This window comes from Apteryx rowi, unplaced genomic scaffold, assembly GCF_003343035.1.
Source record: "Apteryx rowi isolate R43461 unplaced genomic scaffold, aptRow1 scaffold_7, whole genome shotgun sequence".
NCBI lineage: Eukaryota > Metazoa > Chordata > Aves > Apterygiformes > Apterygidae > Apteryx > Apteryx rowi.
The window spans coordinates 6,508,982-6,536,887 of NW_020450982.1; the positions used below are offsets into that span (position 1 = coordinate 6,508,982).

The 27,906-nt window shown below is 40.1% G+C and overlaps 1 protein-coding gene across 19 annotated transcripts in view; it reads right to left on the bottom strand.

The window, feature by feature from the left end:
• The window catches only part of ST3GAL3 (ST3 beta-galactoside alpha-2,3-sialyltransferase 3), a 207,266-nt gene that overhangs the window by 91,996 nt on the left and 87,364 nt on the right, over positions 1–27,906 (bottom strand). The gene's annotated exons all lie outside the window — the stretch shown is intronic.

A 27,906-nucleotide genomic window follows, 5' to 3' on the forward strand; every position in this document is an offset into this window, starting at 1 on the left:
TTTCCCTTTGCCATCCAGGTTTTCCCTTCTTATTCTGCCTGTGGGACGTGATGCTATCCATCCTCAAGATGTTATGGTCTCACTTGTCTCTTGGCAGTAACATGCAGCTCTTGTCTGGGAAGCACCCTTGATCTCTATGCTGTAGAAGCCTTTAACTACATTTCTTATCTACCTTATGTGTTCCTCAGACTGTACCTCCCAAACCTCTCAACTGGCTTCCATGGTATGTACTGCAAGCTTTTTGTTCTCACTTACTAGGTGAGTAACACCCCCTTTTTGGCCTGGCAGACCACTTACCAACTTTTAAGGTCAGGAGAACAGTGCAGGTACCAGTCTCGCTCTGTCACGTAATGAGCCTAGCCTCTTCCTGTGTTCATGCAGGACATCTTTCAAGAACCTGTTTGGTAGCTCTACATGCCTTGGAAGAGTCAGATCTATTGCGCAGGACTGAAAAATCTCTTTGCACAATGTGGTTCCCTATATGAGCACCAGAACTGAACTACCTATAGGAGCTGAAGGGCCATATGCATACAATGAGCCCCAGTTACTTCCTGGGGAACAGCTGTCCTGCCCAAGCATAGAGAACATGGTGTGGTTTGGGCTTCCAATTTGTGAAAAGCATGGGTCAGTAAGTCCAAAGACTGCACCGAACAAGAAAGGGCAGGCACAGTTGCTATCAACTGCTTCAAGTAGATCTCTCCTTGCTCTTTCAAGCTGGCCAATGTTCTTCAGCAGCTGCACACAAGGGAGTAAAACACTAGCTTTCAAAAGGATGTATCTCACATGGAGATGAGGCACATGTAGCTACAAATGACAAACAGCCACATTACTCCTCTTTACCCACTAGCTAGCGTGGGAATAAGCTTCAGACATAGGAAAACTGCCTCTGTAGCAATGTCCTGCAGCTGTCAAAGAGCTGGCATACGAACAAGTCAGACACAGGAAGATGACAAGTGTTGCTACAATCCTGGCCAACAGAGTAATTTCAGAGTCTCAACACGACAGCATAAAAGAAGGCGACTATACAGATATTCTCCCATTCCCCTTTCTATACAGCTTTGCCTTGTGTGCTCTTGTGCTGTCTCTGCTGACTTACAGGAAGTACAGTAATACATACACTTTGATACAGCAATACTGACTTAAGACACAGTCTTGTGTGGGAATTGTTGACAAATTACCTCTGGTAGACGCTGAAATCACTCAACCAATTAAATGAGATTAGATTAGCCAGCAGGTTTTGAAAAATGGTACAAATAAGATGTGTGCAGCCACATGTGTTTCTACTCAACTGCATGACAGTAGGACATGTATTACTTCAAACAACAAGCCCACACCAACTCAGAACAGCAATCCCATCTAAAACAAAACCCAGCAACATACTTCCCGTGAAAGCAAAACTTTATACTGAGCAACAGTGGAATGAACTGACCAGAGATGTAGATTCTTCCCCACCCTGATCAGCTTCAACATCGATGTCTCAAAGCAAAAGAATTCACATTCTTACTTTTTACCTACTGTAACTATAGCCATTTTTATTATCCATATTAAATATATGGCTATGCATATCATATTTTGATCTTGTCTCAGTAAAGTCTGTAAGTTAATTAAGACCAGTCTGAAACATGTTATCTTTCCATTTAATTGAGAACCAAGAAGGGTTAATGTCAATGTCATTTACTTTCTTTCTGCCATCCATTAAGTTTCACACAACTACAGTATTTCCTCTGCAAACTAAACATGTCACATTTTCCTTCTTACAGAATTCATCCTTCCTAGAGAGCCAGGCTAAGATTTTATTTTGGAATGGACTGGAAATTAGATCTGAAGTACAGGTGCATATGTGTAGGTCTCTTTTCTGTGGCTGCCTCTTCTTAGCAAAGAGAGAAAGAGGAAGAAGAGGGGACCAAGGACCGAGCTTGGTGGACCTTCTCCTAGAGGAAGCTAGATAGAGCAGCGCATGGAAGAGCTTCTGAAGGTTCTGGCGGAGGAATGCTGCAGAGAAATATGTAAGTAAAGGAAAAACAACATTTCAAGAACAGACAGCTTGATGGTGCTAAAAGCTGTTGGCTGGAACAACCTATGATACAATTAGCTTTAAGTGACCACTTGTCACACTGCTTCTTCCATCCCTTCCCATCATGTCACAGCATACCATTTCACTGCCAGGAACTGCCTGACACAGCCTAAACACTGCCATTCCTGCAGATCGGATGATATTCAGCAAACTGCATCCAGGCTGCTTCTGCTGTATTCCACATCAGCAGCACTGAATGTCACACCAGAATTTGTTATTCCGGGCGAGGAAAAGGCAAGAGAAGCTTGGGAAGCATGGAACAAGAGCCATGGCAGGGAAAAGCAAAAAGCAGTAGAAAAGTGCAGTGGGCAAAATGTGCTTAGAATGTTAAGGGACATGGGATTGGGATGTCAGTCTGTGCAGGTACCAGTATACAAAAGGAAAGAACACAGAGTTGGCAGAGTATGGCATAATGACAAGGGAGGCTAGAGATTCAGTTGAGATTTGAAGAACTGAGAAGATATAACAGAGGAGGGGGGAAACACTAGATTATACAGGCCCATGAGACAGGCTCCCTAGTGGCTGGCACTTGCTTCTTTTTTTAAAAAAAAAGGTATTCTGCAGTCCTCCTCCTAAATTCTGCTTGGGACCCTGCACTATCAAAGACCGCCCCTTGCAGTTCAACAATGAAAAAGTCAAAGATTCTGCCTACAAAAAAGTTACCAAAACCTCTGCCTAGAAGAAATTTCTAGGGGCCTTCAAAAGGTGTAAGCTGTATGGGAAGCAACCTAGGGTGGAACCGGAGGAGAGAAATTCTAGGACACAACTGGAGTGTTATCAACAAACTTAGACATGAAGGGAGAGGGGCAGTCACTAGCAAAATGGGATAAAATATTTTCTAAGGTAGAGAGGCAGACGTACCAGTATTGTAAGGGAGAAAGCAAGCAAGCAGAAGAGGAAAAATTTCAGGAGAAGATCTGACAAGAAACAAGAGAAGAGTTGTAGAAGGGAAAAGAAAGCAAGTTAGGGCATGATAAGGGTACACTTAATGTTGTCGCACTCTTTCATCTGAGGTGGGGAGCAGTGAGACCATGGGCAACAAATAGTGAAGAGGGCTTCAGAGCATGTCTGAAATAACATAAAAAAGCATTTAGCTCCATGGCCATGGAAGGTGGTTAGAGAAGTACAGAACCAAAGGAAGGAAGAATACATCTGTAACACACGAGGTCAGACTGGTCCCAGATTTCTGGCAGACAGGTTCCAGCATAAGAACAGGAGCACACTGTGGGGCTAGCCAGGGTGGACCTTGAGATAGAAAAGAAAGGTAAAGGAATAGATAGCAAGTGAAAAGAGAGGAGGGAGAATAAAGCACCTGTCAATGGAAGAAAAGAAGTGGGTATAGAGGAATATAAGGAAAGCAAAAGAGCTAAGAGCCACAACAGGAAGTCACAGGAAAAAAAAAACAGACAATAAATTGTAAGGACCTGAGCCAACACTATCCACATATTAAAACTTCAAGTAGGTTAACACTGCATGATATTCAATTACAGAATTTGTGTTGGTCTGTGTCATATCATCATCTAAATGTAAAAAGTCTATTTTTAATATTCTTTTAAAAGAATTTTCCTGGTAAGAAAGTTTATTGTGTTGTGGTTTCCCAATTCCCTCTGCAAGTTTAGATAATATATTTTCTTCTTCTGTTCCTGCAGCTGAAAGTCTGATTTTAATGAGAGATTGCACATTTTGGTTAGCAGCTCAATCATTACATTCTTTAAGCCTCTTTAAAATTCCTAGATGTATACAGTCCAGGACGGGTGATTTAGTGCTCATTAGTTTAGCAGTGAGAGAGACCAGAGACTGCCACAGAGATATTATACTGTTCTGAGGTTGGTTCCTAAGTGTAAGGGCTTGGAAGTGAAGAGATAGGGCATCAAATTTAAAAAACCCTCTATACAGTACGAGTATTTCTCCCACAGCATAAAGGAAAGCTAAGGTTTGAATCAGGTGCAGTCTATCCTCTCTCTTCTCCATGTCTGCACAAATGAAAACAAAATGCCTCTGCTTAAACTAACTTTTTAAAACATACTTGCTGATACCTTGGGGAGAAGGGTAAAGAAGAAAAAGCTGTCTAGTTTTAGTGATGTAGTTCCCATGTTACGTTACCTGTTGATCAATATTTTTTAAATGAGCAGTAAGGGTGTTTCTAAGGAACCTAACAGGAGAAAAAAAAAAACACTCAAAGATGACAACAAGGTCCTTATCCAAAGCATCTCTGAGAAGGAGTAGCGAGTTTAAGACAAGCAAGGATGGGGGTCCCGGCAGACAACAAGTTGAACATGAGCCAGCAAAGTGCCCTTATGGCAAAGGTGGCCACCAGCATCCTGGGCTGGGTTAGGAAGAGCGTTACCAGCAGGGCGATGGAGGTGATCCTTCCCCTCTCCTCAGCACTGCTGAGGCCACACCTGGAGTGCTGCGTCCACTGCTGGGATCCCCAGGACAAGAGGGACAGGAACACACTGGACTGAGTCCAGCAAAGGGCCTCTAAGGTGACTGAGGGACTGGAGCATCTGCTGAGGAGAGGCTGAGAGAGTTGGGATTGTTTAGCCTGGAAAAGAGAAGGCTCAGGGAGATTTTATCAATGTATATAAATACCTGATGAGGGGGGAACAAAAGACAACAGAGCCAGACTCTTCTCAGCAGTGCCCAGTAAAAGGACAAGAGGCAATGGGCACAAACTTGAAACAAAGGAAATTCCATTTAAATATTAGAAAACACTCTTTTTTTTTTTTTTTTTTTTTTAAACTGTGAGGGTGATCGAACACTGGAGCAGGTTGCCCAGAGAGGCTGCACAGTCTGTTTATTCTTGCAGATATTCAAAACCCAACTGAACATGGCCCTGGGCAAGCTGCTCTAGTTGACCCTGCTTTGAGCAGACTGGGGTTGGACTAGATGATCTCCAGAGGTTCCTTCCAACCTCAACAATTTTGTGATTCTTCTCTCCACAAAACAAGAAACATTCAAATTATAAAAGCTCTATTCCTATCCCGGCCAAATCTCAAAAACAAGGGTCTGATAGAACTCCATTTTAAACAAATGCTGTAATTCTTGCTGACCTCAATCAGCTCAATCATGTGATAAGATTACCAAATGGAAAAAGGCATTTAATTCAATCAATATGAGTAGCTATTCTGTTGAGCTAATGCTTGGCCAGAGAGAGCTTCTGAAAACTGCATTAATGCATATGACTACAGGATTTCATCCTCTGGAAACCATAGCTTAAGTCTGCCATTCAACACAACTGAAAATCTGTCAGCTTTAATGTTATCCCATTGCTAATGGGCATATTTACCTGTCATAAAACACTCGGGGTAATTTGACCAGTCAAAGCATGTGTTTAACTAATTCCCTAGACTTCTGCTTTGAACTGAGGGTGCCCTTGCAAATTTGATGTCTCCTGCAAAACAGGTATCAGCAAAGCAATAGACCACTCCTTTTAGTTGATGCTGAGGAGGGAAAAGTAATTAATTGGCTAAAAAGGGGAAAAGTGATTTTCAATATTTACAATTTAGGCATAGGTCTTCTAAGTTTGTAAATGTCTATGTCTGCCCATACAATCTAACACCTTCTCAGTCTGAGATGGGGRAAGAACTGATAAATTGGTTAACATGGGAGCACTGTTACACACTAAGGAACTGTGTCAGGAGACCCAGCACTACACTATAGCCAGCAGTGCTGCTGCAGGCAAGGACAAAAGGACAGTGACTGAGTAGAGATGAATATAACAAAAAACCCAGCCCATCCAATGAGCATGCACATTATGGCATCACTACAAAATGTTAAGTTTTGTTGTAAAGCAAATGGATAGTAAAAATGAAAACAACCTCTGCTAATATTTAAGCCACTCTTCAGCACATTCCTCCGACAAACTACAGAAACTGTGCAATTTTACAAGGAAAGCAAATACACATAAGCTGCAAAGCTTCCCAACTTTTGTCCTCAAGTCAAATTAATAATTTAATCTGAATTTCTGCATTAGTTTTAGTTCCCAATAACCTTATGAAACATCTAGAGATTAGCAGAAAGGTCATAAAACTGTAAATGGCGCAGCTCAGAAGCATGATCTGGTTTCATAATTTGTACCCATAACCATCTCAGCCAAAGTAGAGCAGGACATTTCCTGAATCCAAGTGTACAGCAGGAGTAATATGGACTTCAGTTGATCTGAAGTATCATTTCTACATCATTTCAGTATCAAGCCAACTGATTTGATGAAAGATATAAAGCAGCAACAGACTGGCAAAAAGAAAAGACAGTTAACACTAGGGTACCACTGGCAGCTGGATGGCAGTTCTTATTCTCTAGAAGTATTATCAAAGCCTAAACCCCAAAACGTCTTTCAGGGCAGAGCCTATGGGCCAGAGCTGGCAGACATGAGGGAGCTCATGGACACCTTAGTCTGTTTAGCCCTTATTTCATTATCTTTCCCCATCCAGGTGAAGGAGAAAGGCAAGCTGAAGTTAAACCCCTGCTCATGAGGCAGGCAGTGAGTCTGTTATTTTTACTGCTTAACCATCTGCAACTTTCTTGGACTATTTTCACTTGAACTGTCGTATGACAAGACTAACTCAGAAGTTATCTGTTTCTGAAAGTTTTATCATAACAGTTCAACTATTACCATGTTACATCATCATTTGAAGGAGTGGGCCACATGAAAGACAGTCCATCTCCACATGAAATTGTGCTTTCATAACTTTTAGTGATTGAGGTCGACATTTTCAAAATTGGACACCAGAGCTCAGTTGTCTGAGTCCTTTTAAGTAAAGAATGTTAAAAACACACAAACACACACACACACACACACAACTTGGCCTAGATTTCAGAGGTATCAAGTATATCCAGCTTTTATAGCTTTGCAGAATATATAGCTAAAAATCAGACTTGTTTTTTAAGGTAGATAAAATATGTATTTAGACTAAACTTCAGAAATGTTAACTAAGTCAAAGACCTGGAATTGACCACCAAGGGATCCATAGCTCAAACAGTACAGGTATAATTAAATAAAAATATAGGACTGTTTTACAATATGAATCATTAGCTGTGAAAATGTTTTCTATTCACTTTTTCTTAGCACATATATGCTAGAGCAGTTTAAAGCACCCTGTACACAGCGAAGGATTCTTGAGTCATGGCTTTGTTGGGCACATTCTTCTCTCTTTTAAAATAGATTTTAAAAACTAACATTAATATTGCATTGCAGCTGGGAATTCATGCACACAAAAGCTAAATATTCCAAAGTTCAACTTTTTAATAAGTTGCTCAGCTACACCGCACATATATAGCGTATTTCCTTGATGTCCTCTTTTTGAAGCATAAGCCGTAATGGATGAGCTTTTAATAAGCACCTTAGACATTGCAGAAAATGTCACCAAAAGTACTAACGGACTATTAAATATCTGCCATGAAATACACAACTGTTTTCACATAGCTATGCTAATGCTTATTTCAATACATAAATCCTAGTGCTTGCAAGAGGAGGTTTTAAATGACAAACACACTTTGAAAATTGTTCTGATACCTCACAAGGCTTCCTTACTTCTGTGCCTACTTCTTACAGCACTTGCAGGAGGTGTGCTCCTTTTGGAGATAAAAGAAAACTGTACTTTTCGGCAGCCCAGGTCCCAGCAGGCAGAGTTCTTACACTTGCAGTTCAATTATTCTAGCTTCCCTTCAATCTTCCAGATACCAAGCTACAGACATAACTGTTTTTTTTATTACCTCTTCACTGTGGGAGAAGAAACCAAGATGGCAAATTCAGAGCTGCATTGATTAAACTCACACGGTACAAGCTAGCAGTGCAGAAAACACTAACAGATGACACAAAAATCAGCACATTGCGAGTGCTCCCTTTATTACTCTTTTCATCTTCTGCCTAAATTCCAAACTAGAGGAGTCAACCCATTTATAGGTTGCTTTTAAAACGCTATGCATAACTGACAAAAGTCAGAAGTAAACAACTTCTCTTTCCCTGTGACCAAAATGCATTGCCAGTTGTCTGCACATCTAGAGACAACACAGTAAGAACTTCTCCCTCCTCACCAGCATAATTCAGTGCATCTGTTAGGAGGAAACAGCAAAGGCAGCAAAGGATTAGACATTTAGAAATTTCCCAGGAGGCTGATTTTTAACATTTGTAACCTCTATTATATTAGTAACACGGTCACTTTGCAGTAGTTTCCATCATCATTGTGCATTTCTGCTATTCATTAACAAAATATGGTTTCACTCTTCTGCAACACACAGGGTTGGGTGGGTGTTGTTCAGGATTATCACATGTTAGATAGACCCCATCTCCCTCCAATTAATGAACACAGCTAGGAAATACAACAGAATAAAAGACAGCTGATGTTTTAACCTGCCTTGAGGTCAGAGACCTTACAGCACATCCACGTTATGTAACAGAACATTGTGGAGGGACCTAACGCTACTGTCAAAGCCAACCTGGCACGTACGCACAGCAGCGTGCCATGCAGAGGTGCCGGTTTGGTCCCAAAAGGAGCAGAGACATGTCAGAGAGCACAAACCTACCAGTGAGGCCTACTAGCTCCGGCAGAACACCCACACAGACGAGCTCCTGCTCCTTCCAAAGCGAGGTTCATCTCTACTCTTTCATGCCCAGCGTATGCACTGCATAACATGCTCCTCCAGCTTACCACATTCAGACTCGCTGGGTAGTTGGTGGAACCATTTGGCAGACAGACTGTGTGGTTCAAATCCAGTTTCTTTTCCTCCTGCCAGACAGATGAGATCTCTGCTTCACCTGGCTTTCCTCCCTAGTCTCAGGTACCCAGGCACAAGGATTAAAGAATCCCGAGTACTTTTATAGGAAAATATCATCAAATAAGTCATCGTTGCAGTTAAATCCACTACAGACTTACAAATAGCTCCTATGAGCTGTCACAATGTTCCCAGACTCAGCTGGAGGGACGAAAAGACTTGATGTTTAACTAAGCTAACAATTAAGTAGTTGGGAGTAACTTTCCACAGAGCCCTGCAGAGGCCAATAAGCCTGAATTTAATATAGTGGAAAAGAGAGTTAGTGAAAGGAGGCAGATCTTGTCACTGAAAGTATGACAAATGAGAAGGGTGAACTTAAAAGCAATTTTACAAGGAATACAAGTGTAAACAAGAGGAGAAAGCAGCACATTACTATAATAATACTAAAAAGAGAAAGTCCCAGCTCAGGGCTCAACTATGTGAAGAGGAGGCAGCCTGATGTATTCTGTTGAACAATTTTGGAGCAGAATCCCACAGCTTATGCCTCTACATGGTATACTATTTGGGTCACATTTAGCAATCGGGCCCTGTTGTTTAGCAACACAGATGCAGGACTTGCTGATTCATACGAGCCAACTCAGAACACGAAGTGTTTGGGTTCTCTTTTCCTGTTAAAGTCTTTGTTATTTACTGCCTGCAAGATTACACTGAAGTTCCAGCCAAAACTCATTTCTGCTATTTCCAATGTACATTCCAAAAACAAAAAACATGGCACCACATCAAATGTTAAAGTAAGATCATTATCAGCCAGCTACCAAACAGTTCCTACAGGTTCAGAGAAACTAAAGGAATAACAGAAATCCTGCACAGTGGTTCACCAAAATGAGATGACAAGTGCTTTCACCAAAGTAGTATCACAGCATAGTGGGAGGTGAAAAATATACTATGCAAAGAAAAGTGTAGATAAGGCAGTGGCTCATAACCTCCGGGCTACACAGAGTGGACAGCATGCAGAATTGCAAAAAGCAGGCAGCGCAGAAAGGACAGAATGATCATTTGCCACCAAGATAAGGCAGTAGCCACCAGGAACGCTAGTATGTTAACCGCTGTAGAGCCAGAGGACCAAAGCTAAGGTCCTAGGCACCACAAAACAGAGACCACTGAACAGCCCCTGGGCTGAAGAAAATTACAGTCCATCATTTATTTAGACAGAGGAAAAGCAACACAAATCCCACAAGCAGAGGGAATTACATGATGGCACAAGTTATTTTAGCCCCATATTTGGGGAAACAGGTTTAGGTCAGAATGAAATGACACAGCATGAAGAAACCTAATGCAACAGCACAAGGATAACAGTAATGATGTAATTAAGAAAACCTGGGACGTTCTAAGCCAGCTATAGGCAGTAAAGCCAGGAAGGCCTCAGTATACAGACGTAAATGATTTGGTTCAGTAATTTGGCAAATTTAAGTAAGTTCAGACTGAAAAGCTGAGAAGAATTCCACAGTCCAACCACCTTCTGGATTTGTTTGAATTTCTTGTGTCTATTTAGCTGTTGCAGCTCTTTAAACTTTCCTAAACCCAAGGTGACCTTTAAAAAAAAAAAAAAAAAAAAAACGAAAAATTTGCCAGCACATACAAACATATTCTAAAACATGCTGTCCGGAACAAACAGTCTTCAGTACAGGGCACCAGATAGTCTCTATAATAAACCAAGAGCAATTAGTTTGCTGGAAAACAAATTAGCTCATTTCATTTCAGCAGAGTAAAGGTAGCAATGCTTTGSGGATGATGTGAACTGTGAGGTCTTTCGCCTGAGTGATCCTTACTAGAAGCCCACTAGTTTGTACCTGTCAGAGGGAACTCCTTCCCAAAATCTTGAGGCTGGGAGACAAAGCTTTCCACTAGCCCACTACAAATCACTGCCAGTACTTCCTAGCCCTGGGCTCCCTTAACATGGCCCTAAGAGCCAGATCCTTCTGGACCGCCAGTACATAGTACTTAGTCCCACCCCAACCCTCCTTGCTTCYCAAAACTGGAGAATTTGTAAACTGGAAAATTTATCAAACTTGACATAAGGTTATGCTTTTAGATACAAGGGATGAAATACAGGGTTTACATGCGAACGAACAAACATAAAATGCAACTCTAATCTAACACTTCAAAACATAATCCCCTCTTAGCTGTTTTCACCACCACTCCCCTAAAATGCCTGTACTCATTTTTAAATGTGAAAGCCGTATACCCACAATTCAGTGGCTTCAATTTCTAATTAACTTAATTCAGCCATTTACAATTTCTAAGGAGTTCTAGAGTGGAAGTGACTTGCAGCATTTCTATGCCATCTCACACTATTTTAGAGTTAATGTTTGGGTAGGATGTGCTATCTAGAACCAGCTGTTTCAAGATGGAATAGCAGGAGACCCAAAACTGGAAAAAAAAAAAGTGAGATGAGAGATCAACCTCAGGTTCTTATCGGTACTTTTATTGTGCTTTGAAGAGTCTACAGACAGCTAAAGCTCAGCTAGAAAGGTGAATAACTAAGAGGTATGCACATTAAATACGCTTCCTGATACATGAGTGATGAAGTGCTGTAAAAGACTTTAAAAATGCTGTGAACAACGAAGGTTACTATTTAACTTATTAAAAAAAAAAAGAGAGAGAAAAACAGAGACATCTCGAAAGTGGCAGCCACTCACTACACAATCTGCACAATCCACCTGTGCAAAAAGGCAGATCATCTCCCGTGAGAGCGCGCGGTGGCTCAGGGCCGCAGCACAGAACAAACCCTGGAAAGTGGATACAGGGCACAAGCACCTTTCCTGCATAAGACTGCTCTGAAAAGCAACATTATGGAATCAGAGTATTGTGGAGGTGACCCTTGGCGTCCGCAGTCAAGGCAAGCCTCCAAAACAATTCAAGTAGCAGCTAAAATTACAGATTGATGTCAAGTATATTCAAAGATTGCGTTTTGTTGATTTCATGCTTTTGTTTTGTATCTATTTCTGAGCTACTCATCAAGAACTTAAACTGGGATTTGCTAGAGGAATCCTTTTTTTTCATTTTGTTTCTCTACATGAAAACCCCAAACCTAAATAAAATGTAGCAGACAAACTCTCTCAACATCTGCAAACTGAGACAACTTTGGAAACCACCACTCTTGTGTGTCTAACTCTTTAGACAGGCTGTTTAAGATCAGACCTGACCAGGTCTTCGATATTAGGGAAAAAGCTCAGCAGCAGCTGAAAGTCAGTGCCATGTTAAAGGCATAAAGAAACAAGAGATGCRCAGAACTCTAGAAAACTTTAAGTGCCCCAGTACTCAAAACTGGTTTTCCTACTTACTTTTTACCCTTTAACAGCCACAGAGTAGTTAACCATGCACAAGCTGTTGAGGGATCTTCCTAGGCCAGATGTCCTGGGTACTTCTGGGTCATTTCCCCACCTAATCAGGGTGGCTCCTCAGCGATGGCTGCTTCACGCTCTCTGCATACAGGGAACGCTGGTAACTGTGGTAATTGGGGTTCCTGCATCTTCAGAGAGCAAGATTTCTTTAGACTAGCTTAAGACAGGATTATCACCAAAAAAAAAAAAAAGCCCTTCTGGTATTAGTTTATTTGAACAACTGGATCTTCTAACAGTTTATCATAAAACAACATTCAAATATTTTGAAATCTTAACTGAATAAAGAGTTCTGTCAGTGAAAATATTTACAGTAGCCTCCCTAACTGAGACTGATTTCAGCTTCCTGAATCTCATTATGGTAAGCTGGGCACTGCTGTGAAAATGAAACAAATAGGAGATGAATGAAAACAAACATTTAGAAACACAAACAACTGCTTAGAGTTATGTTAGTCATTACAAAAATTCTGTCAGAAACATCCCTCTGACTGGCACCTGTCAAAACATCTCAGTAGTTCATCATCACCTGGCCATGGTTCAGATGTAAAGAGAGCATTCACAGCAGCCAGCACCGCAATCCTCACACAGCTCTGAATTTCTAAGTGAATTATCTCTGTATCACAGAGCGCTCCTTCAGCCTTCCCTGCAAAGAGCCTCCCAGGTTTGACCAAGACTTCCCACAGATTTACACACTAGCTGAAATCCTTCATCAAATCTAGGATGGCTCTTCTTTGTCCAGTGGCAACCCACACTGGAGCAGGGGAAAACCAGTAAGAAGTGAAGAGTGGAAGAGCAAAACCAGTAGAAAGCATGGAGCAGCAGAAAAAGCGTTATGCACATGACTCCAGGCTCCTGTGCTGCCTGTCACCACACAAAAGAATTGGGACAGACTGCGTGTAACCCGCGGCAAACTTAAGGGAAATTGAGACTAGGAAAGGGGGGGGTGAAATAGGTGTTCGACTAAAGCTGAGCATGGGGAAGGGGAAGAAGGGCTTACTTATGTTCTTCCCCCTTTCCCCCTGCCCCATACCCAAATCATTGATCAGATGTTGGTGTTAACCAGCAATAAATTAAGAATTGCCTGAGTCGAGACTGTTTTGCCCATGACAAAGGATAATTGAGAAATTTCTGTATTTCACCATCACCAGTTTCTCTTTTCTCCATTACACTTCCATGTTTTAATTCATATGCTTTGCCTGATCCAGGTCAGCTCACCCTTCTCTTATCTTGGATTGCTACATTTCTGAACTTTGAGTTATCTGCGAGGGAAGAATTGGAACTCAATAGCCCAGGAGGACTGTTCTGCTATTACATTCTTAGCTCAGTCTCCTTATCACATCTGAGGAAATCAAGTCCTACCAAAAAGAACGGGAAGGAAAAAAAAAAAGAAAGAAAAAAAAGATTAGTCCTAGGTCCCCCATATTTCCTGTCTGTACACAGTTCAGGAATCCCCCAGTTATAACAAATCTTAATAATGCAATACCAAAGAACGACAAATGTGCTTCTTGGAGAGGAGACAGAAGAGAGAGGCACCTCAAACCTTCCCCCAGCACCCCCAGATCAGGAGCAGATGCAAGAATATAATTTCATTGCCTCATTGACCTGGGAGAAGAGAAGGAGAACAGTTCCTCTTTTCCTCTTAGAAAATACAAGAGTAATTTTTTTCCTACTAAAATACCTGTACTGCTGTGCACAGGTGAAAAATTTTGCTGGCTGAGCAGGACAGACCTTCTGCCAGGACACCACTGCAGAGCACAGCCAACTGCTTCTTTACAGACGTGTCTACTCAGCCAAGCTTCGTACCCTCAACGGATAAAGAAATTCCTATGTGGAATGATCAGTCATAGAGCAGATGTAAACAAATTCACCATTTAGAAACTGGATCCTGTTGCTCCATAAATAGTTATTATTTCCCAGGGGATCAGAACTGTCCAAAGGGGAAATTCCTGGTACATGTTTTGACTAAAGTCCCCAATAAAGGGAAAAACAGAGAAAGTTTGTGGTTTTCTTATTTTAATTTTCTTTGCTTAAACCAGGACCTGTAAGCATACTTTGCCTCCTTCAAATTCTGGACATCGTTTCTCAACGGTTCAAGAGCAGCAGGAACAAGTCCAGCAGCAGCAGAATGCGTGCTAGCCTCTTAAACACAGCCTTGGGACCAACATCGTCCTCTGCAGATGCCTAAACTCCATGGACAATGTTTAAGAAACAAATCAAAAGCAAAAAGAGCTGGCCACCACCTGCTCCAAGGAGTTGCCTGTTTTGCCAAGGGTTACATTAAGACTGCCTGGAGCTGGATATCATAGCTCTAAATACCTACCCATCCATCAGGATACACATTTACAAACAAATTTGTAAAATATAAACAAAACTTGCAAAACAGACACACTGTGCTTGTTCTCTCTCATTCACTGCCTGCCGAAGCATCTGGTGTGGCTTTGAACATCCCCGAGACTTTTCCAAAGTTGGTCCTTTCTTTCCAAACTGGAGCCGGAGACCCTCCCACTGCAACAGCTGCTTTCCAAAGCCCTCCTCGTGCTGCAGGTTCGCGGCCAGCCCACGATAGCACATTACAGACGAGAACTGGCGCTCCGGTAATCCCCTGGGATAAGGGCAACAGGCATGTCCCAAACGGCTTTCCCTCACCTGCCATCTTCAGGTTATTTAACACAATTGCACCTTTCCTCAAGCATCCTTGGGTATGGTTTCTGTTTGGAACAGCTCATTCACAGGTAAGTCTTCACTCCCCGTGTAAACCCTTTTTAATCAAACAAATCCAAGCCCATAAGCGATGGCTTCAGGTGGCTAATATAGCAGCGATTTCCACTAAAGACATCAGAGATTCCATAACAGAGGCAGGCCAACTTGCTAGCAACATAAATGAAAGCAGACACGCATACCCCTTTATTTAGGGGGACAACAGGTAAAGCACGGCGGGTTTGGGCATGGACATATTTACATATTCTTCTGGTTTCAGGGTCTCTGAGACCCCACGGAAGGCAGTCGATATATGAATCTGTTTTTTCCTAGATAAATTGGTTTCTCATGAATCTGTTTACCACACTGGCATCGCCTTCAACAGTCCCATCCATTTGGCATTGGTGTAAGCATGAGCTTAGGCTGTCACAGCTGGTAAACACAGTAGAAACAAGATACAATTGGTGTGATGCAAATATCAGTTTAGAAAGGGCAAATCATATACAGCCTCTAAAATGACTTTTTTTTTTTTTTTTTTTAAACAAAGCAAGATATGATACATGAAATGTCCACGATTCTGAAGCTTACCTCAGTTGTTCGAGCTTGGAAGAATACCAAATTAGCATGGTAGATGCAAAGATTTCCAGGAAAAATCACAATGAAACAAACTTAACTAGAGCTGGACATAGCTTTTTTTATTTACAAGCTGAACACTGGAGTAAGCTGGGGCCCTGACATACTAACAAAAAGTTTCAGCATATGGTAAACAATGACACAAAGTAGTTTAGGAGAGAACAAGATGTGATCATTCTTAAAGTTACTGCAGATCACACAAAAAGGAAACAACTTTTTCTGTATGCATAAAACTTCAGAAATTTAGCAAAGTAGGAGGAGACTTCAAACATCCTGAACAATAACAGTGAAATACAGCATCCCATTGCAGACAGCCCCGCTCCAGCGCGTGGTAACGCATTTGACTTGGTTTTCAGCATTAGGAGCGACTTGGGCTGCATTGCTCCTGATCAGTTAGGCAAGAGTCCCTGAGAAACTATGGGAAATATAGCAAGCTACTATTACTCCTGACGCTATTATAATTACAACCTTATTTCTATAATCTTTTGCAATTCATTCATGGATTTTATTCTACTGCATAGTTAACTCAGAGTTATGTTAAAAGGTACCAAGAAAAGATTGCCCAAAGAGCTTATGCTATTCACATAGCAGTGAAGCCAGAGTTTCTACAATATTATTTGAATAATATTCTCAAGTGACACTTCAATTGCTACAGTGAAAAGAGAATTTTTAATATTTCTAGTTTTTATACTTTCATTTGCCTAATATAAAGTTGCAGGGGTTCCCCAAACTGTTTCTAATTTTACCAAATATTCTTGGATAAATTATCAGACTTGCCTTTGATCCCTATTCTTAGCCAACGCATGCTGGCTCTGTGACAGTATTTGCATGCATTAATACTATTGAAATGTTTCAGTAATAGAAGGAAGCATGATAGGTAAAGGTAGAGGTAGGAAAGGACAATAAATTTATTTGAACCCCATCCAAACCCAGGAAATTTGATCAAAACCACCAGTAGGAAGTTCAGAATGAACAATTATTCATTCTGTAACACAGTTCAGAAAATTCTGAGGAAAGCCACACACTTTTCTACATCAAGGGGAAATCACTGGTGACATAAGAGCCTCAGAGATACCCAGAAATTTGCTGAGGCATCTGAGAAGATGATGGCATAGGCAAATAATGATGCACCTTCAGAAAAAGTGAGAGTTTCAATAAAAGGAGAAACATTCAAGAAAGTTTTCTTAAGGGCATTTTTATATATGAGTAAAAGAAAAAAAGGCAAGACATTAAAACCATGGTAATATTACATACTCACAGCTTAACTTTCACATTCACTGATATTTTCATTTGAATTATATACTATTAATATCTTTTGCATAAAATTTCTTGGAAAAAAACTAAAAGCATTATGTGAACCTACTGATAACTGAAGGAAGCATTTAAATGGACCCAAATGCATTCAGAAGCTCAAGCAACCTTTACGGGTGGAAGATTTTTCCTGAAAGTTAACTATTCTTATTGGTATAACTTTAGAGCAAATGCACCACAGCAACAGAGCCCAAACACACATACACAATACAATATGCTCATGTGGTAGCACAGATTAAGTTTATTTTTTCTGTTAGAATCATGCATGTTCACACAAGTAAGGTTATTTATTTGTACGTTCGCAAAGCTGCCCCTTTTATTGGTTAAAGTTTAGAATTTGAAAACTATTGAAGAATTCTGGAAAACAAAGCAAAACAAAAACAAACCAAAAACATCACTCTGTTGCCAATCTGACGAGATGTACTTATACTGAAGCAACAGCACATACGCTTCACACTTTTCAAAACCAAAAAGGCACACATTCAGTAAGGTCTGCCTGACCATACCCCAATTGTGATCCACCAGTCTCTAATTCAGAAGGCATGAAAAGCACTTTGAATACTTAAACTTTCTAGGAACAAAGCTTACACATCACACAGATTCACACACATTTTTAACTCCTGAGAGAGTTGAGAAGGAAGAATTTCAGCTCCAAAAGTGGAGCTGAAGAAGAATCTACTGTCATGACCTACACATGGGAATTACATTTACTTCTTTGAATATATATATATATATATTTTTAAAGATGAGAAAGAAGTCAACACGGGACAGAGAGAACAACCTGCATGAATTGAAGGTGAGACCAGATGTTAATGGATATGTACTTCCTGAGTAACATTTCCACATGTCCTTTCTGGTGGCTGGGCTGGTTTACTGAGTTCATGCAGTCACATCTTCTTGGCTCTTCATTCCCATGCTGCATCCTCAGCTGGGCTGGTATAATGATGTGGTAATTCCATAAACTGGATCAGTGAACTGATCTGGATTAAAAATAATCCTGCACAAAAGGAGTAAATAAATGGGGGAGGGATAACTAACGTTCAGACATAAGGATTATTTTACTTATCCAGGTTATTGCGCAGTCCACACGCAATTATGCTAGCTCAGGTATAGCAGCAGCACAAGCGACAGCACAAACTCCTTAAGGCAACAATGCCATAAAGAAAAAGGTATGTGGGAACCCTAGCCTTATTTTTTTATTTTATTTTATTTTTTGCACTGTAACACATTTTGTCAATCTGATTATAGCAACATGCACTTCTTCAGAGGCTGTCAGAATTGAAAAAACAAGCTGTTACCATTTAAGTTCATTTTGGAGTTCCCAGCTGGCTAATTGGTGTTATGAATTTAAGAGCAAGCAGTGAAGTTATGTTTATACATCTGCTCATCTCTGGAATAAGTTCTTGATCACTTCTCTCTACAAAAAATGAATGCAGGGAACCTGTCATACACGATCACACTCTTCAAATTGAGCGTTGGTTATGACAGCTTCAGCACCAGTGGTTTACAACACTCTGAACATTAGTTATCAAATGTTGCCACCTAATACCAGCTTCTTGCTGAGGACAACACAGGTGGAACTGCCTGAGGCATTCAATGCCTGGCAAAGGGCAAGCTAATTTTCAGTTATAAATAGCAATAACAGCTCAGATAACAATCCTATTTTGAATGTTTGAAGTAAATGTCTTTTAACAACTATGCTGGACATTTACTAAACCACAGCCAGCTATGACAAAATATTTTGTGAGATAACATACTTTGCACTTTAGGCAGAAGAATGAGATATTTAAGTCTCTCAAATGAGCACACGCATAGGAATCGTGGAAGGAACATATAACATGGGGGAGGAGGGAAGGGCACTATTTCATAAAAATCACAAGGAAAGAAAGGGAAAGCAGTGTGAAACTGCTACCCGTGCTGCCAGCGACAGCAGTTGATGCCATAGGAAGACGTGCTCCTGGAAAAGCCACAGAGACTGGGGTGGGGAGGTGCTGTCCTGACATCAGAAGTGCTTTGATGAGTGCTACACTGTGCGTGTCTTGGCTCGCGTGCTCATTTAGCCGGGGTTTTACAAAGCTGAGCGAGGACAGCAAGGGAGGCAAACGCGAGAGGCGGCATGCTCCAGCTTCCCAGTCACTGAAACACGGGTAGCTCAGAGAAATCTGAAACACTGACTGCTTAAGAGACCAGAGCATCCTCCATTCCCCTTTTATCCCTCCTTTCTGCTGTCCTGGGATTTCGTGGGGTTTGGAGGCTGAAGCTGGAGTTAACTAAGGAACTGAGGGAGGCAAGTGATATGCAGTACTTCCCAAGAGAAAATACACTTGTATCAACTTGTCGCTGCAATTCAAACCTTACTAGCAAAACAAAGATTATTTCCTTCGTCTCTCCCATAGGGAGAAACAATCTCTGTATTCTATACAGAATACTGTTCTGTATGGTATTGCAGAACAGGCAAGCACCAAAAAAGAGACTTAAAGAAGGAACAGGGGTCAGAAAACTCCCCTTGTTGTAGAATGGGAGTAACCTCGTTTTGAAGGAAAGTGGAAAGAATCATTTATACAATGGCATCTGGAACAAAAGGACCCCGACCTCCCTGGGAGTCTCTAGAAGTATCCATACTTTTCTCATACAAAATGAGATGTACACTGTACGTAGATTTAGAAGACAAAAAACCCCACTATTAATAATTCAGCATACTTAAGCAATTTTACACATCTTCAAAAAATTAAAAGATACAATCCCCTGTGCCTGAAGCATTTGCAAAGTATGCAACAGGCGTAAGTCAGCCTGAAGTCGGGCAATAGTTTAGGATTCACATAGTAATTGTCAGTGGCAAACTAATTATCCAGCCTACTTCTTCAGCGGGCTCTCAAAAACCACATAAGCTGTCAGCCTTTGGCTGCCTCTGCTTTCCTCTAAATAGTTAGTCATAAAGGAAACAGCAGTCACCTTCCATGACAGTGTCAAAGCACTGAGCTCATGACCTGTCACTTCAGGATAAGCCCTTGCTGGGTACGGCAGTAATTCATGAGGCACTGAGACAAAGATGAACACAGTCAGTTCTAAGCAGAGGGTTATTATTATTATTATTATTATTTTTTTAAATGAGAGCCTGCTTATTTTTCTAAATATCTAGGCGACAAAGCAGGAAACTACGGAATGGAAAGATGTTCTTGTGTGCTCATTATAAGAGGCATAGCTGCCTAGAAAGGGACACGGAAATGAACCAGGAAGCATTTGGGATGAGTGGACCAGCTTTCCAAATAGTCTTGATCCCTATTAAAGTCCATGTTAAAGCTCCAGTTCAAACTGTAGCCCCTGACCCATACTGAATTCTGTATGTAAGAATATTCTAAGGTACGAAAGCTGCATAAACTATACTTGCAAGACAGCAATTACAACGAGCATTTTGCCAAGCTCTGATATCCAGGAGACAGGATCCTACTCTGTACATAACAGACAAAGGCATGCTGGAGCTATCTTAGCTATACACCAGACGGCACATTAGGATGGGCAAGGAGGTGGCATAAAAAATGCCCACCAATTCCCAGGTGCTTCTGACCACAGCAGGCAACTTAACTTCACAGACAGGATGAACAGTTTAGGATCTCCCTCATCTTATGCTAACCAGATCCAAAAAGTCCTATGTTACGTATTGAAAGGTTGGTTTGCTTTTTGCCCTTTTAGTTTTTTCTTCTCCTGAAACTAGGAAGCACTCAGACACTGAAAAATCCCAATACACAATTCAACTCTCCTCTTTAGTCCACCTTGGTACAACATTAATCAGGAGCAGCAATGTCAATGCTAGTCTGCCAGCAGGGCCAGATCCCAGCAAAGGGGAGATAAGACACAGCAGAACGTACAGGGAGGCAGATGTGGGCAGTAAAAAGGTGAATATGCAAGAAGCACAAGATAAAATTTCATAACTATTTTACAGCAAGATTCTACTTCATTTTTATAATATATTGACTTAAATAATTATGAGGGGTTTTTTTAGCACTCTTGCCAAAACATTGTACTCTTATTGCAGAGCCTGTATTAAGAGCTGCAGCAGATGTTAACATGGAGAGGAGACATAACCAGTTCAGTTAAGATGAGCTGCATAGACCTGTGACAACTTTGTGCTCACCACTGGCTCAATGCAGCCCCTTCAGTTCCTTAAGTTTACATGGCAAGTTTGTTGCAGCTCAGGTGAAGAAGAATTTGACTTTGATTATGCAAATAATAAGCAAACATGAAAGAGAGGAGCCCTGATGGGAGAGAAAAAGGTACTCCAATCTCTTCCAATTTTTATTTTAAGATACATTCAATGTTGAATTTTATGGTTAAATTATATTTAATACCTTTAACAAGTAAATCTCAAAAATACACAGAAGTATATTTGGTTTAATAAAGTCCCAAGTTAGCTATCACTTTTTTGTTTTTCTAATGAATGCCCAATGAACTCTCATGGAAAACTACCTGGTAAAAGCCTAACTAATCAGATTATAGTTCAGAGCACAAGCTACTAGTGTTTCATTCTTCTTTCTATGATTTCAAAGTTTAAATTCTATACTAAGGACCAAAGGAAAAAAAAAGTTCAGGGTCTGCTCTGACTTCTCCATTTAGATCACAAAAGTACCAGCCTACTTCGTCTGGGAATCTCTGCTTTAAGCTTTGAATTGAGAAGCAAACCAACTGAGACATGGGCTCCTCCACCCTCCAAAACAAAACCAAAATCCCTGAAGAACAGAGGATGCTGCAGATCCAGACTGGCCTGTGCAAGTGGTGAAAGACAGAGACTAAGATCTAGAATATCAAGGGKGAACTAAACATCCGATAAGTACAGAACAATAACAACTTGGAAGGAAGCCACTGAAATTCCAGTGTCTGGCATAAATCTGTGCCGTGCATTCTCCACCAGTATGAAAGCTTAAAAAAATTCTTAACTTTATGTACAAAGAAGCAGTTCCACATGAAAACATAAACACAGAAGAGTGTACAGGAGAGTTGTTTCTCCGGAGTAGACAGTGGGCTGCTGTATTAAAAAGAACAAAAAAACCTGGAAAAAGTGGAGAATATGCCAATCACTAATCATTTGCAAGTTTGCACCAAAATAATCAAACAAACCACTGTGTATTTTCTTCCTGAAGCAATCTAACAAAAAAGTCTGATTCTTGTATATAAGACTATTTCCTAGCATCAAGAATATGATCATAAACATGTTCATGCGCTGTGATCATACATATGTTCATTCACTATTTTGGTCACAAAACCTTTAGTTTTGTGGCATATTGAACTTTCCTTTCCCCCTTCTGTGAAATCCTTTCAGGTATTTTTTTACCTTTCTTTAAATACTTTTTTCTCCTATATTTTCTAACCAAACACAGATTCACAAATTTGTAGGCTGCAGACATTCCCGCCATAATTGCCTCCTCTAATTTCAAGTACTAGCTGTCAGCACGCAAGACACTGTGGCTGGAAAACTGTTCAAGTAGCTGAACTGTCCCAGGCTGGCATGTGAGCCACAAACTGTGGCTTAGCTCATCTGATAAAGAATAGGGTATACAAGAGAACTGTATACAGGCAGCATCTTTTCCATAACAACACCAGAAATGCAAGAGATTGTAGCGTTAACCCAAACACGAGTTAGTGTCTTCTACAAAAAGGTCAAAGCATTAGCTCCAGGCTTGTAGGTGACCTCAGATCGACTAAAAATAGTCTAATTCACTGAACAAAGACCTAATGATGCCATTTCACCAAAGATGCTTGTCACTTGCTTTGTGTCATTCAGAAACCAGGAACCCTACTCTGGCATTTTGAGTCATTACCTACTGTTAGAAGATTTGTAAGAGGCAGAATCGCATTGCCCTGGGAAAGCAAAAAGCTGGATAACTGCAATCTTGTAACAGAACTCCTTCAGTTACAACCAGCACCAAATGCAGCCCTGTTATCCAGCTCTTAAAATGAGATACAACAGTGAGATCATACATCCATTCTCTTGCCAGGGAATGACTGTCATGATTTGGATTATGGCATGGTTTTTATGAAGTCATGCCAGCTTGTCTTTAAGGCATAACAAAAAAAAAAAAAAAAAAAAAAAGCATGGGCACAATGAATTAGACCAAACATCCACCTGGCCCCATATTCAATATYTAACTATGTCCATCGGCAAATGTTTCAGTAAAGAGACAAAGAAACAGGGTATATAAAGCTACATTCTGCTCTCAACATCTTTTTAGCTTCCAGCCTCCTGTGACTTACATATTTCCTTGCCAGAGACTGTACCTGAATCTGTGTGTTCGATGGATCTTGATGGATCATTCTCCCACGAATTTGTGTAATCTCTTGTCAATCTATTTTATTTTTTGTCCCCTACAAAACTCACTCTCAGAGAAAGTAATTGTAAATAGCATGAAATAGCACCTTTTTTATTTTAAAACTGGTACACGTTTCCATTTAATCTCTCTGAATTTTGTACTGAGAGAGGCAATCACCTAAGCATCTTCTCCATGCCATTCATTATTTTATATGTATTTATCAATACCCTCTGATTTTTTTACCTGAATCTAGAAAGTCTGTTTAGTCTTTCTGAACATGAAGATTGCTCCATTTATTGTTTATTCTTCATTACTACTGTATATACCTAATTCTTCTATATCTGTTTTGAAATTAGTTGAATAGAATTACATGCATTATTGAAGATAGAGGTACATAGTATATTTATACAGTAGCATAACACAGTCTCAGTTTTTCTGCGTTTCTCTTCTAATAATTCCTCAGGCTTTACTGGTCTTTTAACCAACACTGGTCAACAAGCTGCAGAACCATCCACAGTGATTCCAAAATCTGTTTCCTGATTTGTAAGACATATCTAAGTCCGTCATTAGGCATATGCTGTCAGATCAATCTTCCCCACAAACACACTACCTTACATCTATCCGAACTGAATTTGGCCTGCTATTTTATTGCCCCATCACTCAGTACTGAGAGACCTCTCTGATATTCTTCATAGTCAGCTTTTGGTCTTGCTACCTGGAAAAATGTGTCAGCACTTTATTATTCATCCTCTGTTCTGGCTATTTTGTGAACACCTGAAACAGCACAGATCCCAGCACACATTCTCTATAGGACTCCAGGGGTAACCTCCCTGTGTTGTGCAACGTTGTTATTTATTTCCATAGAGTTTCCCATCTTTACATAGTTATTAACTCACTACAGGATTACACCAGTTTAATTTCCCAGTAATCTTTGAAATACCAAGGTTTTTTTGTTTAAGAAATTCCAACTATGCTGTATCAAGTACGTTGCCTTTGTCGAATGTTCTTCCAGTCATTCAAGCAACCTGAACAGATTTACAAAACCAGACTTCCTTTTGCAGAAGACAACTTGACTCTTCCCCATTATCATCTTTATTCCCTGTGACTATTAATTCTATTTTCTTTTGTATAGTTTCTACCAAGGTGCCTAATACAGAAACCAGGCTCACTAGTAGTTTCCAGTTTTCCAAAAGCTCTATGTGCCCCTTTTTAAAACCCCGACACCTTTACTGCTTTTCATTCTTCCATTCTAAGGCCAATTTAAGCAACGATTTTACACGACCATGTGTAACTCTGCAATTTCATCACAGAGCTTTTCCTAGCAATTCCTTGTGCTGCTCTGCTCAAAAATGTCCATGTTCTGTCTGCTTCCCCAGTTTGTCCCCCCATGGGGAGACTTCCTTAATGGAACTATTCTGTAGCCAGCAGTAATGCAAATAATTTCCCTGCTATGCCTTTATCTTCCTTTAGCTCACACGTAATGCTATGATCATCTACCAGCTCATCAGGATCTCTGGCAGGCTTTCTACTTCTGACACATAGGAAAACGTTTTATTTTTTTTTATACCTTTATAAAGTTGTCCCTCAACATTTTTTGGTGTACTCACTATGGTTTTATATTTAGCTTGCCAAAGTTAACAGTCTTTCCTATTCTCCTCATTTGGATATGACTTCCTCTTCAGAAAGGAGACTTATTTCTAGGAGCCTTGTTTGCTTTATTGTTTAAGCCAATCCTGGTTTATTTTTATGGCTTTCCTTCATCTCTCCTATTTCCACTCCCTTCTGAGAGTTTCACCAACCAACCTGGACACAGCATTCTAGCAGATTTGGGCTTTTTAATTAGTGCAGCACAAAACCCCAAATTTCTCAACATATGTGAAACAACACTTCAGCTGCGATATTTTACTGAAGTTTCATGAAGCTTTTTTGTGTCTAAGACAGGGTTTTTCCTCTTCTAAAAGTATAATCTGTATTTGCTGCTCCCAGACATCTTATTTTGCATTTGGATGTATTAACATGTATTTTGTTGGCCTGTGGTCATTTAAATCAGGCAATCCAGATTGGTTACTTTTACAGAACAATCATTTATTTAGTACTCTCCAGTAAGTGTACCATCTGCACACTTAAGCTAGGATTCTTTCCAGCTAGGATCATTGATGGAAACATTAAGTATTGTTAGAATGAGAAATGATTGACTGAGGACCTCAGAAAAATAACCCCACTTAGTCTTTCCTTACCAGCAATCACATTTTGAGATTTCTCAGGGCATTGCTCTTTAATCCATTTAGTGCATGCTTATGCTTGGTAAAGTCAAAAGTCACATTTTCACCATTAAAGCAGCACTTAAGAAGAGTTACATCCTCTGAAAAATATTTATTCTATCTGAACTATTTCCATCATATTTTGCCTATTTACATTTAAAATTGCATTAAAAAGCCAGGAACCTTGCAAATGGGAAAACATTTATTCATTTTATTCATGCTTGAAAACAGCCAAACCAACTTTATTTAAATAAAAAAAAAAATATTTCTTTCAAGGCAAAGACCGAGTCTGAAAAACATCAGCCCAAAAGAGGACTTTTCCTAATGATAAGAGCAACTGAAAACAGAAGCTAGAATAAAAGAAGTCATGCAGCTTAAATTCTTGAATCAGCAGATTAGATAATTTGCATTAAGAGTTCTAAATATACTAGAAGAAGAGATACATGGTCTGATAATCTTCATTTCATATAGTTCTTTGTGTATGAAAGAAATTTCAGAAGAAAAAGCATGTGTAAATGAAGCATGAAATTCATTGCAGAACTACTGCTCAGCCATGCTTACAGCAATCCTAGGTAAAATACTGAAAAGCCTGATGAGGAATTCAGTTAATAAAGAATTAATAAAGAATTAAAGGACATCCTGGAAAAAACTGTTGATGAGATTTAGGGGTCATGTTAGGGAAACAACTGAATACAAATCTCCAGTAAGACAGGGTCTTAGAACTACATGATTTTTTCAATTATGAACAAAATACCGAATTAGACCAGAGACAAGTTACTACCTCTTTACATGCTATTAGTTCAAAGCAGTTGGCTTTTGGGGAGAAGGTGACTGAACAGTGGTCTGTAAGTACCTACCGAGGAAGAAAATAAACAAAACTTCAGATTCCAGCAGACGAAAAAAAATTGCGTCTGGAAGCCACAGGCTTAAATGACTTTAAACTGAAAATAAGATGAATATTTTTGCAGTAACAAGTTTATTCATAGGAATAATCTAGCACATTATTACCAGACTCTCCATCAGTTGAATCTTTAAATCAAGATAACTAGCCTGTGATCCACAATGAAATTACCAGGAGAAAACATCACGCCTTGTATCATGAAACAACTCAAGCTAAGGGACCATTATTGGTATTTTTCCAGCCTTAATATCTGTAGTAAACAGTCTTGCTCTTTCACAGCACATAAGTTATCCCCGGAGAAACAATATGCAATAACAGCCATGCCTTGGAAAAAGCAGTTATGTTTCAACTTTTAAAGACAGGAAGGCTTTAGCTACAGACATTTTACCTCAGTTAAACTGCTCCATCTCCCTCTTCTATACTATTTACAGTTAATACATACACAAACGCGGATTTGAATGCGCTCAGACCTCTTACAAAAAGACTAGGATGATAATGTATCTACTTGCAGTTCTGTTATTTATACTCTATCCAGAGCTCCAAAATTCACACAACAGATAATACTGACAACTGTTTGTTTTATACTGGCATTGGTGACCAGCATCTCAACACTTGCTGTTTTGTTTTTTTTTCAAGGTCTGGCTGCAGCATCTCATGATTAAAGGGCAATCTCAGATTATTTATTTATTTATTTATTTAAAGTTTCCAGATACCATGCTTGCCAATAAAAACAAAGACAGATACATTACCAGTTTCAAGCTTGTCTAGAAGGCCATGGTCACCCAATCTAACCTCCATATGGGCAAGCCATGGAATTTCCCCCCCAAAATGGATAAAATATATCTTTTAGAAAAGTGCCAGTTGCATTTAAAGAAGTCCACAACCTCTTTTGACAAGTGGATCACCATCCTAGAGATCTCTTCCACATGCTTTAGAAGCTTGTACACAAAGGTCAAACAACATTACAACTTTCCCTTTGATGAACCAAACATACTGAAATCCTGAAGCCTCAACAGTATAATGTTCATCCCTCCAATCTATCTTCTGAACCATCTCCCAGCATTTTTACAACCTCCAGAAATGCAGAAGCCAGATGGTGTATTAAGAAAAACTGTAAGTCAAATCTTAAAATAAACAATTTTGATTCACCTGTTATGACTACATTCCTCATTCCTGAGAGCTTTCAAACAGAAGAACTGCAACGGACTTTCCACTCTTTCTGAGGGAAAGAAATTCTGAAGAAACTAGTAACACTTTAGCTAACAAAAGCTTTCAGACTCAATAGGATGCACAACATGTTAATTGCATGTCTTAGCCTCTCCAAGCCTCCTTTGGAAAACACTACCGCAGAAAGCCTCCAGGCACCTGCCCTGTTGTCAAAAACACACCACGCTTCACTACTTTAGATGACTTAATCTGTCACTGTGTGACCTGAGCTTTCTAGGAATTGCATCATCTGGTACCAGCAGTGAACTTGACCACCCATCTGTATTACGCACTGACAGTACAATTTGTTGTACTGCTTAAGATACAGATTTCTACATTCCTGGAGCAAGTTCACAGTCAGACTGAAATCAGTTAAACTGTGGCCACTGACCTCTCACATAACCCA